This window comes from Dasypus novemcinctus, chromosome 11 (assembly GCF_030445035.2).
Source record: "Dasypus novemcinctus isolate mDasNov1 chromosome 11, mDasNov1.1.hap2, whole genome shotgun sequence".
Lineage (NCBI taxonomy): Eukaryota > Metazoa > Chordata > Mammalia > Cingulata > Dasypodidae > Dasypus > Dasypus novemcinctus.
In genome coordinates, this window is record NC_080683.1 from 1,826,708 (window position 1) to 1,840,113 (window position 13,406).

Genomic DNA, 13,406 nt, shown 5'->3' on the forward strand with positions numbered 1-13,406 from the left:
ATGTAATGTCTTTAACATCACTGATTCTTTCTTCTGCCTATTCAAATCTGGTGTTTTGTGCTTCCAATCTACTTTTGATTTCTTGCCTTGTGTCATTGGTAAACATCAAATCTGTTATTATTTTATGTTTACAATTTCTTCAGTATGCTCCCCCAGTGTCTTTTTACAATCTTTTATTTCTCCCTTAACTTCACTAAGTTGATTCATGATATTGATTTGGACATCCTTGATTAGTTGTTCCAAAACAGCATCTCCTTCTGTTTTTTTTTATTACTTTTCTCATGAGACTGGGTCATGTCTTCTGGTTTCTTAGTACAGTTGTAATTTTTGATTGGTGCCTAAGCACCTATTTATCTTAATGGGCTTATTCAGCTAGTAAGCTTCTCTTTCTACTCTAGCATTTTATTTTGATGTGTTGTTTCCAGTGAGGTTAATTTTTGACATTTGGCTCCATTTATTCTATATCCTTGCAGTTGTCTTTGTTCCCTTGGGAAAAAAAATGGACCAGAGAAAAGTAAAGAGATAAGGAGAGAAAAAGAATAAAAGTAATAAAAATTTAAAAGGTAGAAGGATAACCATACAATAGGTAGGAAAATAAATAATCGATATAATTAAAATGCATTAAAAATGCAAAGAATAAGAATAAAAAAGGTGGAATAGAAAAAAATGAAACAAGAATCTAAATAGAGAAAAAATATAATGAATTAAAAGGACAGAAATATGAGGAAAAGAAAAGAAAAAAGAGGGAGAAAAGAAGAGGTAGAATGAAGGAAAAGCAATAGAAGTTAGAAGATGGAAAAATGAAGGAAAAAAGAAGAGGTAGAAAAATGAGTAAATGAAAACAGAAACAAAAGGAAAAGACAGAAAAAACAAGAACAAAACAACAATGAAGGAAAACCCAGCATTCACAGAAGTGTCTACTCTAACACCAGCTTTGTAAAAGATAAAGTAAAATAAATTTCAGTGAACACAGATGCCAAGGAATACAGGCTGTGCAGAAATAGCTTAGAAAAATCACTAAACAAATAGACTACTGCCATCAAAATTACAAACTTAATTAAAATAAAAAACTGCAAACCCAAGGAAATGGGGCAAATCTGAATTCCAAGTTTAATACATTAAAATATTTAAATGTATAGATTCAAGTAAACAAAAACACACAGAGCATATAAATAACCAGGATAAACTTGCCTATTGCAATGAGCAAAATTAAACAGAAACCACACCTGAGGAAAGCAGATATTGTAGGTAATAATCAAAAACATTAAACCAATTCTATTATGTATGCTAAATAAGCTAACAAAAAGATGGACAAATTACTAAAAGTGTCAAAAAATGATAAATGAATAAATTTAGAATTTTATTAAAGAGATAATTGTTTTATAAAGGGCAAAACAAAAAAGTTGCAGCTGAATAGTAGAATACTTGTAAGAAAAAAATTCACAAGAGAAATTCAACAACAAACTTAGAAGAAAGAATCAGTATACTTGAAGGTAGGACACATATAATCCTTTCTGAGGAACAAAAAGAAAAAGAATGAAGAAAAATGAAAAAGGGCTATTAGGTCTGTGATAAAGGAACAAGCAAAACAATTAACACATCTTGAGAATCCCAGAAAAATGAGAGAAAGGATATTTGAAGTAATAATGGCTGAAAACTTTCTGAACTTGATGAAAGACATAAATATATACATTCAAACATTTCAGCCAACTTCAAAAAGGAAAAACCCAGGGAGAGACATAAAATACAATTTGTAATCAAATTGGTAACTGCCAAAGACAAAACCAAATCTAGGGAGAAGTCAGAGAGAAGCAACTCATCATGTACATTTGAACCTCAGTAAGAATAGCAGCAAATTTCTCATTAGAAATCATGGAATACAGAAGGGACTGGGATAACATTATTTAAAAAGAAAAAAAAATTCTACTAATAATTTCAGACCCAGCAATACTTTAAAATAAAAGGGAAAAATAAAGACAATTCAGAAAAACAGAAGCTGAGGATTTTAGTTATTGCTAGACATATGCTATAAGAAATGCTAAGGAACAACTGTCAGGATGAAAGGAAAGCATGCGGGGGGTGAGGCAAGATGGTTGCCGAGTGAACTTGCCTTTGTGGTCTGTCCTGGGAAGAGACGGCTGGGCGTGGCTGCAGGTTCTCCAAGGCGCGGCTTTTTCGGGATTTTTGCAGGACAGAAGTGCCTGGACATCGATTGGGTGGAAAGGTAACGGAGAGGATTGGTCTAGTAGATATAATTTGGGTTCTATTGCCCACAGGTGAGACCCGCGCATGGGCTTCTCCCTATTGGGGGTGGGGGGAGTGGCGGTCCTGCCTGGCAGCTTCGCTTTTAGATGGCTCTGAGTTGCTAAGGAGTTTGCGAGTTCTGGGCGAGCTATTGGCGGGTTGATGCGACGGGTCGCCTTTGCGGATCGATTTGGGAAGATAGACGGTGTTTTGTTGTGAAGCGGGAGAAACTGGATTGAGAGCACAAACAGTAGAGCTTCCGCCTGAAGCCCCGCCCCCAAAAGCCCGGCAGCTGGTCTCTAACCCAAATAGGCTGTAGGCAAAAAAGGGATGTAATTGGAAAATTGTTTTAGGCTGCGGCAAGGGAGGGGGACACACCTGGAAGCCGATTAGGGAATACTCTGCAAAGCCTGGGAATTTCGGTTTTGGAATCTGTTTTCGGCGTCACAGGCCGGGCTTCGGATCTGTACTAGTAAAGTGGCTGCAGTGTAGAGGCGCCATCTAGTGGCAGTGGTTTGGAATCACAGGACATGAGCTGTCCAAAAGCTGAAGTGAAAGATACACATACTAATGAGCCCAGCTTAGTAAGTGAATTGCAGGGTTCAGTCACAATATAGAGTTTGCGGATCTGACTTCCCCCATAGGGCTGGCACCCAGCTGTGGGGATCCCTGAGGGCTGTGTTACACTGCGGGGCTCCCAGGCTTCCTGTAGACCAGATTGGAGGTTGCCAGGTCTGAATTCCCTAAACTCTGGTGGCCCAAACCACAGAGACTCACACCTCTTGAGTCCTCAATATCTCAGACTTCCCATCCCTGAATCCATCATGCACTGAGGTCCATCTGAGGTCCTTAAATGCCCTAGCCTTCAACGTTGGCATTTTTTCTTTATCCTTTCATTTTGTTTTGTTTTTATTTTCATTCTGACTCATTCTTTACTTTTTTCAATTTCCTGATTGCTAACACCGCATTATCCCTGAGTCTTCTCTCACAGCGTATCCCCCAAACTCTTTTTTTTTTACTCAGTTATTTAAGGTTTTTTTTGTGTGTGTGTGGTAGGTGCTGTGTAGTGGGTGTTTTAATTCTGGTTCATGTATATCTGTTTTTTGTTTGTTTGTTTGTTTGTTTTTTCTTTCCCCTACCTGTTCCCCACCCATTGCCCACCCTCTTTTCCTTTCTTCCTCTCATCCCTTCCCCCCCCTTTTTTTTCTTTTATTTTCTTTTTTTCTTTTTTCTTTTTTTTTTCTGTTGTCTCTTTCCCTCTTGTCCCTCATATTCTACTTAGTTTATTTTAACTCAATTATACAATAGGTGCGGCAGGAAACACCTCACATTCGCTGGGATTTCTCATCCTCCACTGCCTCATTTCTGTGTGAACTGATTTAGGCTACTACACTATCCTCTTTCCCCTACATCTATCTTGATATCCGCCACCATCTACTGTCTCTCCTATATTCCACCTCCCACCTCCCTTTCTTTGATCCACGAAGGGTCTAAGTCTTATTTCCTAATACCTTTGTATTGTTTTCTGTCTGTTATCCACACTTGAAACTATTACCTTTCTTTTCTCTTTCCCTCTCTCACAAAAACAATAGCTTTTTAGCTCATACCACATTCCTCCCATATTCAATCATCTACCTCATAATAAGTACTCTACCTACTGCTATAACTCTACACAATTTACATGAATCTAACCTCCATCCTCCCAGATCTCATATTCTTGCTTTGTTAACATAAATCACCAATACTACTATACACTTTTCCCTTGCTCACACAATTGCCTTTCCCCAACACTAATAAACTTTCCTTTAAAGTGAACTTAACCAACAACAAGAAATTAGAATAAGAAGGAAAAAAGTAACAAAAAGAAGATATAACACCTATGCAAAAATAACAGCTAATTAACCTCCAAGAGTAGACAAAGAAGCTAAGGAACTGATTAAATACGTCAAGATAAAGAGATGACCAGAAAGCAACAAAAATCCACAAACCAAAGCAGTAATCAGGAAAACATGGCGGAATCCATTCAAAAAACCAAAAATCATGAAGAGGAGCAAAACTTTGCACAAGTAATGAAAGATCTCAGAACATTTATCACCGACAAATTTGATGAAGTAATGAAAGAGGTTAACAACATGAAGACAACACTTGGAGGGGAAATTGCAGACATATGCAAAAAGATAACAGATATGATGGGAATGAACACCACAGTTCAAGAAATCAAAAATACACTTGCAGCAAATATCAGCAGACTAGAAGAGACAGAGCAGAGAATTAGTGATGTGGAAGACAGTACATCAGAAATCAAACAGATAGTAGAAGGGGTCAATAAGAAGATAGAAAAAATCCAGTTAGGACTTAGGGACCTGAATGACAATGCAAAACACTCAAACATACGTATTATAGGCATGCCAGAAGGTGAAGAGAAGGGAAAGGGGTCAGAAGGAGTGTTGCAGGAAATAATGGCTGAAAACTTCCCAAATCTACTGAAAGAGACAGATGTGCATATCCAAGAAGCACAGTGCACTCCACTAATCATAAACCCCAACAGGCCCACCCCAAGACATATACTGGTTAAATTATCCAATGCTCAAGACAAAGAGAAAATCCTAAAAGCAGCAAGAGAAAAGAAAACCATCACGTACAAGGGAAGCTCAATTAAATTAAGTGCTGATTTCTCATCTGAAACCATGGAGGCAAGAAGGCAGTGGTATGATATAGTCAAGGTACTAAAGGAAAAAAATTTCCAACCAAGAATACTCTATCCAGCTAAACTAGCATTCAAACGTGGTGGAGAGTTCAAAATATTCGCAGACAAACAGAAACTGAAAGAGTATACCAACAAGAAACCTCCCCTTCAAGAAATTCTAAAGGGAGTTCTGCAGGAAGAAAGGAAAAAACAGGAAAGGCAGAGTTGGAGGAGAGTATAAGAACAACAACAACAACAAAAAAGACAAAAAATGCAAACAAAATATGACAAACACAAATCCAATAAAAATATGGCTAACACAAATAATTCCTTGAAAGTAATAACACTGAATGTCAACGGATTAAACTCACCTATCAAAAGATTCAGACTGGGTCATTGGATAAGGAAATATGACCCATCTGTATGCTGTCTACAAGAGACACATCTTAGACCCAGAGACGCATGGAGATTGAAAGTGAATGGCTGGAAAACAATCATACAAGCTAACAATAACCAAAAAAAGGCAAGAGTAGCTATATTAATATCAGACAAAATAGACTTTAATTGTGAAACAATTGTGAGAGACAAAGAAGGATACTACATTTTAGTGAAAGGGAAAATCTGTCAAGAAGATCGAACAATCATAAATATTTATGCCCCTAACAAGGGTGCCTCTAAGTACGTGAGGCAAATGCTGGAAAAACTAAGTGAAACAATAGATACATCTACAATTATAGTGGGTGATTTTAATACACCACTATCAACTCTGGACAGAACATCTCAAAAGAGAATCACCGAAGAAACAAAATATCTGAACAGTATATTAGAGGAGCTGGATCTAATAGACATATATAGATCGCTACACCCAAACACAGCAGGATATACATTTTTCTCAAGCGCACATGGATCATTCTCCAAGATAGATCATATGCTAGGCCACAAAGAAAGGCTGAATGAATTCAGAAAGATTGAAATCATACAAAACAATATCTCTGACCACGGTGGAGTCAAGCTGGAAATTTGCAAGGGACAGAAGCCCAGATTTCACACCATGATTTGGAAATTAAACAGCACACTGTTAGAAAAACAGTGGGTCAAAGAGGAAATCTCAAAAGAAATCAATGACTACCTTGAATCAAATGATAATGATAACACAACATACCAAAATTTATGGGATGCAGAAAAAGCAGTACTGAGAGGAAAATTTATAGCCACAAATTCATATATCAAAAAAGAAGAAAGAGCAAAAATTGAAGTGCTCACTGCACATTTGAAGGAATTAGAAAAACAACAACAAAGTAACCCAACAGGTAGAAAAAGGAAGGAAATAACAAAGATAAGAGCAGAACTAAATGAAATAGAAAATAAGAAAGCACTTGAAAAGATAAACAAGACCAAGAGCTGGTTTTTTGAGAAGATCAACAAAATTGACAAAACTTTAGCAAGAATAACAAAGAACAAAAGAGAGAAGATGCAAATACACAAAATAAGAAATGAGAAAGGCAATATCACCACTGACCCCACAGAAATAAAGACTATCATAAGAGGATATTTTGAAAAACTATATTCCAACAAAAATGACAATCTAGAGGAAATGGACAAATTCCTAGAAACACATAAGAAGCCTATATTGACAAAAGAAGAAATTGATGATCTTAACAAACCAATCACAAACAGAGAGATAGAATCAGTTATTAAAAATCTCCCAACTAAGAAGAGCCCAGGTCCAGATGGCTTCACAGGTGAATTCTACAAAACATTCCAGAAAGAACTGACACCAATCCTGCTGAAACTATTCCAAAAAATCGAAACAGAAAGAACATTACCCAACTCCTTCTATGATGCCAACATTACCCTAGTACCAAAGCCAAACAAAGACATCACAAGAAAGGAAAATTACAGACCAATTTCTCTAATGAACCTAGACACAAAAATACTTAACAAAATACTTGCTAATCGTATTCAACAACACATTAAATGAATTATACACCACGACCAAGTGGGATTCATCCCAGGTATGCAAGGATGGTTCAACATAAGAAAATCAATCAACATAATACACCATATAAACAGATTGAAGGAAAAAAATCACATGATTATATCTATTGATGCAGAAAAAGCATTTGACAAAATACAGCACCCTTTCTTGATAAAAACACTCCAAAAAATTGGAATACAAGGAAATTTTTTGAACATGATAAAGAGTATATACAAAAAACCTAAAGCCAAAATTGTTTACAATGGAGAAATCCTAGACCCCCTCCCTCTAAACTCAGGAACAAGACAAGGATGCCCACTGTCTCCACTCCTATTTAACATTGTCTTAGAAGTACTTGCTCGTGCACTGAGGCAAGAACCAGAAATAAAAGGCATTCAAATTGGAAAGGAAGAAGTCAAAATTTCATTATTTGCAGATGACATGATCCTATACATAGAAAACCCTGAGAGGTCTACAACAAAGATTCTAGAACTCATAAATGAGTTTAGTAAAGTTGCAGGTTATAAGATCAATGCGCAAAAATCAGTAGCATTTCTATACACCAATAATGAGCAAGATCAGGAGGAAATCAAGAAACAAATACCATTCACAATAGTAAATACAAAAATCAAATACTTAGGAATAAATTTAACTAAAGAGATAAAGAACTTATACACCGAGAACTATACAAGACTGTTCAAGGAAATCAAAGACCTAAATAAATGGAAGACTATTCCTTTTTCATGGATAGGAAGACTGAACATTATTAAGATGTCTATCCTACCAAAACTGATCTACACATTCAATGCAATCCCAATAAAAATCAACGCAGCCTTCTTTAAGGAACTAGGAAAACTAACTATGAAATTTATTTGGAAAGGAAAGAGACCCCGAATAGCCAAAGACATACTGAAAAAGAAAAACGAAATTGGAGGAATCACACTACCTGACTTCAAAACATACTACAAAGCTACGGTGGTGAAAACAGCATGGTATTGGCATAAGGAGAGACACATAGACCAGTGGAATCGAATTGAAAGCTCTGATATAGAACCTCACATATACAGCCACATAATATTCGATAAAGCCACCAAACCCTCTCAACTGGGAGAGAGTGGCCTATTCAACAAATGGTGTCTGGAGAACTGGATAGCCATATGTAGAAGAATGAAAGAGGATTACCATCTCACACCTTATACAAAGATCAACTCAAGATGGATCAAAGACCTAAATATAACAGCCAAGACCATAAAAACCTTGGAAAGCAGTGTAGGGAAATATCTACAGGACCTTGTAATAGAAAATGGATTCATGAATATCACACCAAAAGCACGAGCAGCAAAAGAACTAATAGATAAATGGAACTTCCTCAAAATTAAAGCCTTCTGCACCTTAAAGGAGTTTGTCAAGAAAGTAAAAAGGGAGCCCACACAGTGGGAGAAAATATTTGGCAACCATATATCTGATAAGAAACTTATAACTTGCATATATAAAGAACTCCTATATCTTGAAAATAAAAAGATAAACAACCCATTTAAAAAATGGGAAAAAGACTTAAACAGACACTTCTCCAAGGAAGAAATACAAATGGCTAAAAAGCACATGAAAAAATGTTCCAAATCTCTAGCTATCAGGGAAATGCAAATCAAAACCACAATGAGATACCATCTTACACCCATAAGATTGGCAGCTATGGAAAAAACAGAAGAATACAAGTGCTGGAGAGGATGTGAAGAAAGGGGAACACTCATCCACTGCTGGTGGGAATGCAGAAGGAGCCAACCATTCTGGAGGACAGTATGGCGGTTTCTCAAAAAACTAGCCATAGATTTGCCATATGACCCAGCAATACCACTGCTGGGTATATACCCAGCAGAACTGAAAACAAGGACACAAACCGATATATGTACACCAATGTTCATAGCAGCATTGTTCACTATCGCCAAAAGTTGGAATCAACCCAAATGCCCATCAACAGATGAGTGGATCAATAAAATGTGGTATATACACACAATGGAATACTACTCGGCTGTAAGAACAAACACACTACAAACACATGTGATAACATGGATGAATCTTGAGAACCTTATGTTGAGTGAAGCCACCCAGACTTTGAAGGACAAATACTACATGACCTCAATGATATGAAATAACCAAGCTGCCCTAGATAGCAAGAAACTGAACGATAGGCTTACAAGAAATCGGAGGGTGGAGGAAGGATGTGAGCCGATGTCTGCAGGGGTGGAATTTAAGATGAGATGGTGGTAAGTATGAACACAAAGAAGAGATAAAAGGGGGCAAGGGGTTGCCCCTGGTTGGGGCTTTGCAGGTTTGAGGGTGGCTGGGGAGGGGCGGATGGGTAACATTGCCCAAAAGTGGGGGGAGGGAGGGGTAGCATACGAACACAGGAGAGGGTCAGGTGTTGGTGGAGAGTAAAATGCCAAGAAAATCATATCAAAATATAATAAAGAGGGTTACCTGTTTAGAATGCTCGGAGGGGAGGGTCTGATGCAGGACGGGCTCCTGGGGAATGTCTAAATGCTCATTCTGCCAGAGTGGGTGACACCATGGGGTAGAAACCCAAGTAGTGAGAGTGGGGGTGGACCCACATCCTGGGGAGGACTAATGCCATCAAATAGAGGGAACTGTATCCCTCGAGAGAAAGGGTGGCTCCCAGGGCATTGGGGTAGTCGAGCAAGTTATGCCCTGAACACTATTCCATCTATCTCTGGAAGTGGCTCCTCGGGAAACGGAGGTTGGCTGTCACCGTGGGCACCAAGGTGGAAGGGAAAATGTACGTTAAATGTGTGGAACCAAGATAAATGGGGGGTAAGAGAGGAGTTTCGTGAGAGTACACAAGGATGGATATAAAACATGTAATATTACACCATAACATATAAGAGATGACAGACTGATAATGTAAACCATAATGTAAAACATAGGATAACTAAGAATGTAAAAAACTGTGTATCCTAAAGTATGCACCACAATGCAAGCACAGATGTCACCTTGTTAGAAAGCTATTGTCTTAGACGGTGTACATCACGTTAAGTAAATATGATGTGAATAGGGTGTAAGGGTATCGCTGTGGAAGGGAAAAGGTTTTGTGGTGGATGTATGGGAGTGCTGTATATTATATATATGCATTGCTGTGGTCTAGGGCTCCTGTGAAGAGAAGCTCAATAATTAGGGGGGAAAAAAAAAAAAGAAAAAGATAGGATGTAGAATTTTTTCCATTCAACATGTATTCTTTTTTTTTTTTTTTGAGGATACAATTGCGTTTTATTTTATTGTTTTTTTAATTTTTTAATTTTTTAATTTTTTTATTTTTTATTGATTTTGTAAAAATATTACATTAAAAAAATATGAGGTCCCATTCGACCCCACCACCCCCACCGCATCCCTCCCCCCCCAGCAACACTCACTCCCATCATCATGACACATCCATTGCATTTGGTAAGTACATCTCTGGGTATCTCTGTGCCTCATGGTCATTGGTCCACAGCATGGCCCATACTCTCCCCCATTCCATCCAGTGAGCCCTGGGAGGATTTACAATGTCTGGTGATTGCCCCTGAAGCACCATCCAGGGTAACTCCAAGTCCCAAAGGCGCCTCCACATCTCATCTCTTCCTGCCGTTCCCCATACCCATCAGCCACCATGTCCACTTTTCCCACTCCATTGCCACCTTTTCTCTGAGGTCCTTGGATTGGTTGTGTCCGTTGCACCTCTATGTCAAGAGGAGGCTCAGATTCCACATGGTTACTGGATGCAATCCTCCTGCTTTCAGTTGTAGGCACTCTAGGCTCCATGGTGTGGTGGTTGCCCTTCTTCAACTCCATGGGGATGAGCCTCCCTGGCACCGAGGGATAACTACCAACTAACAACTGATAATGCAACTGGAAAATGACCTTGAATTGAAGGTTTGACGTGGATCAGTAGAATATCCCTGTCTACATGGAATAATATGACTTTAAAATGCTGTTTGATCTAATGTAAGGGGGAAATAGAAAGGAGAAATGAGTTTATATGGCTATGAGTCTCAACATGTATTCTTTATCTAACCTTTAAACCCATCGCTATATGCCATTCCCTAGTAAGGGACACTGACATTATATTGGGCTTCAAATTTCAGGGAGTTCTGGATCACAGAGTGTTTCAACAATGGCAATGGAGGGATACTGGCATAGGATACCATTGACAGGTGATATATGGCTGACAGGGAGCTGTACAGAACATATGTCCAGGGTGCATGGTAATGTTTGGATATACTCATAGTGGCAACAATTAAAAACCACAGCAGGGGGGGTACTGGGTTCCTGGTCAGTGGTGCTCTGTCGTGGTCCCTAGGGGAACAGCGACAGTCTCCCAGGTGCAGCGGTGGGGACCGGGAGGGAGTGAGGGTTCAACAGGGAGCCCCTGACGTTAATGACTATGCTTGTGAGCTGATAAGCCTAAAATAAGAACAAGGCCTAGAGCAGCATTGTGCCTGGGAATTTCCTCCTGTCAGCCTTCATGTTACTCAAATGTGGCCAGTCTCGAAGCCAAACTCAGCATGTAAATGCAATGCCTTCCCCCCAGCATGGGACACGACACCCAGGGATGAGCCTCCCTGGCACCGAGGGATCACTATCAACTACCAACTGATGATGCAACTGGAAAATGACCTTATACGGAAGGTTCAATGCAGATCAGCAGAATATCCCTGTCTACATAAAATAACATGACTTTAAAATGCTGTTTGACCTAATGTAAGGGGGAAATGGAAAGGAGAAATGAGTTTATATGGCTACAAGTCTCTAAAAAAGAGTTTGGAGGCTGGCAGAAAGATTGCCCTTATGCACAACTGAGCAGAGTCTGAGAGACAGATAAAGCAGATACAACCCCCAGATATTGGTTCCTTTGAGGGCTAAAGAGACCCATGGGAGTTATGGTCATGGCCGATGGGGTTAACTACTAGGTCAGAGGGCCCCTCTTTGGAACTGGTGTTTATGTGTGATGAATCTGGACTCAGATGGGATCTCTCTTCATAAGACTTTCATGCTAATGTGCTGGAGGTGCAGTTAGTGTTGGAGTTTAACATATATTTAGGTGATTTGAATCTCTGGACTGACAATGTGATAGCCAGGTCCTGAGCCTCAACAGACTCCAGCACCTACAATCTGATTTATTGGACTTACCACACTCAGCTAAGATGGAGTTGAAGAAGGACAACCACCACACCATGGAGCCTAGAGTGATTACAACTGAAAGTGGGAGGATTGCATCCAGCATCCATGTGGAATCTGAGCCTCCTCTTGACATAGAGGTGCAATGGACACAACCAATCCAATGTCCACATAGAAGAGGTGGCATTGGATTGGGAAAAGTCGACAGGGTGGCTGATGGGTATGGGGAAATACAGGAAGAGATGAGAGGTGGAGGCATATTTGGGACATGGAGCTGCCCTGGATGGTGCTTCAGGGGCAATCACCAGACATTGTAAATCCTCACAGGGCCCACTGGATGGAATGGGGGAGAGTATGGGCCATGATGTGGACCACTGACCATGAGGTGCAGAGGTGCCCAAAGATGTACTTACCAAATACAATGAATGTGTCATGATGATGGAAATGAGTGTTGCTGGGGGGGGGGGGGAGAGAGGTGGGGTGGGGGGGTGGGATTGAATGGGACCTCATATATATATTTTTTATGTAATATTATTACAAAGTCAATAAAATAAAAAATAAGAAATAAAAAAAAAAGAAAGGAAAGCATGCTACACAATAGCTTAAAGCAATGTGAGGAAATAACATGCCTAGTAGAGATAAATGCATGGATAAATATAAATGTCATTATTAGTGTGCTTTCTTTTGTAATGCCATTTTTTAAATTTCTTACATGACTTAAAATACAAATGCATAAAATAATTATAAATCTGCTTTTCCCCACAAATTAAAGATCTAATTTGTAACAAGAATAAGATAAAAGAGGAGTGATGAAGTTTCTAGGAATATGCTTTTTGCATGCTACTGAATAAAAGTTATCAATTCAACCTAGATTGGTATAGATTTATATTATTCAAAATAACCCATATGATAATCACAAAAATGTTTATAATATACTCAGAAAATAAAACAAATTCAAAATTTTTATTACAAAAGACTGGATAAGCAGAAAATAATCAAAATGGAGGACATGAGAGAAGAAAAACAATAAGACATAAAAAAGGCAAAAAGTAGATTTTTCAAAAATTTTATTTATTTTTTGGTGTTTCAATTCTTGAGAGGAACAGCCTCATATGAATGTGGTGCCCAGTAGTCATAGAAAGAAGGCTGCTTAGGAATTTGGCGCAAACCCTGCTATTACTTCCATGGACATAAATTACCTTTCCCCAGATAACTCTGGTTTTGTTAGGTTTACCACCAGGAATCACTGTGCTGTTCTTTGCATTAAAGGATATTAAGAACAATGTTTGATCACAGGGCTGAATTTGTAAATGTAAAAAGGAAACATAA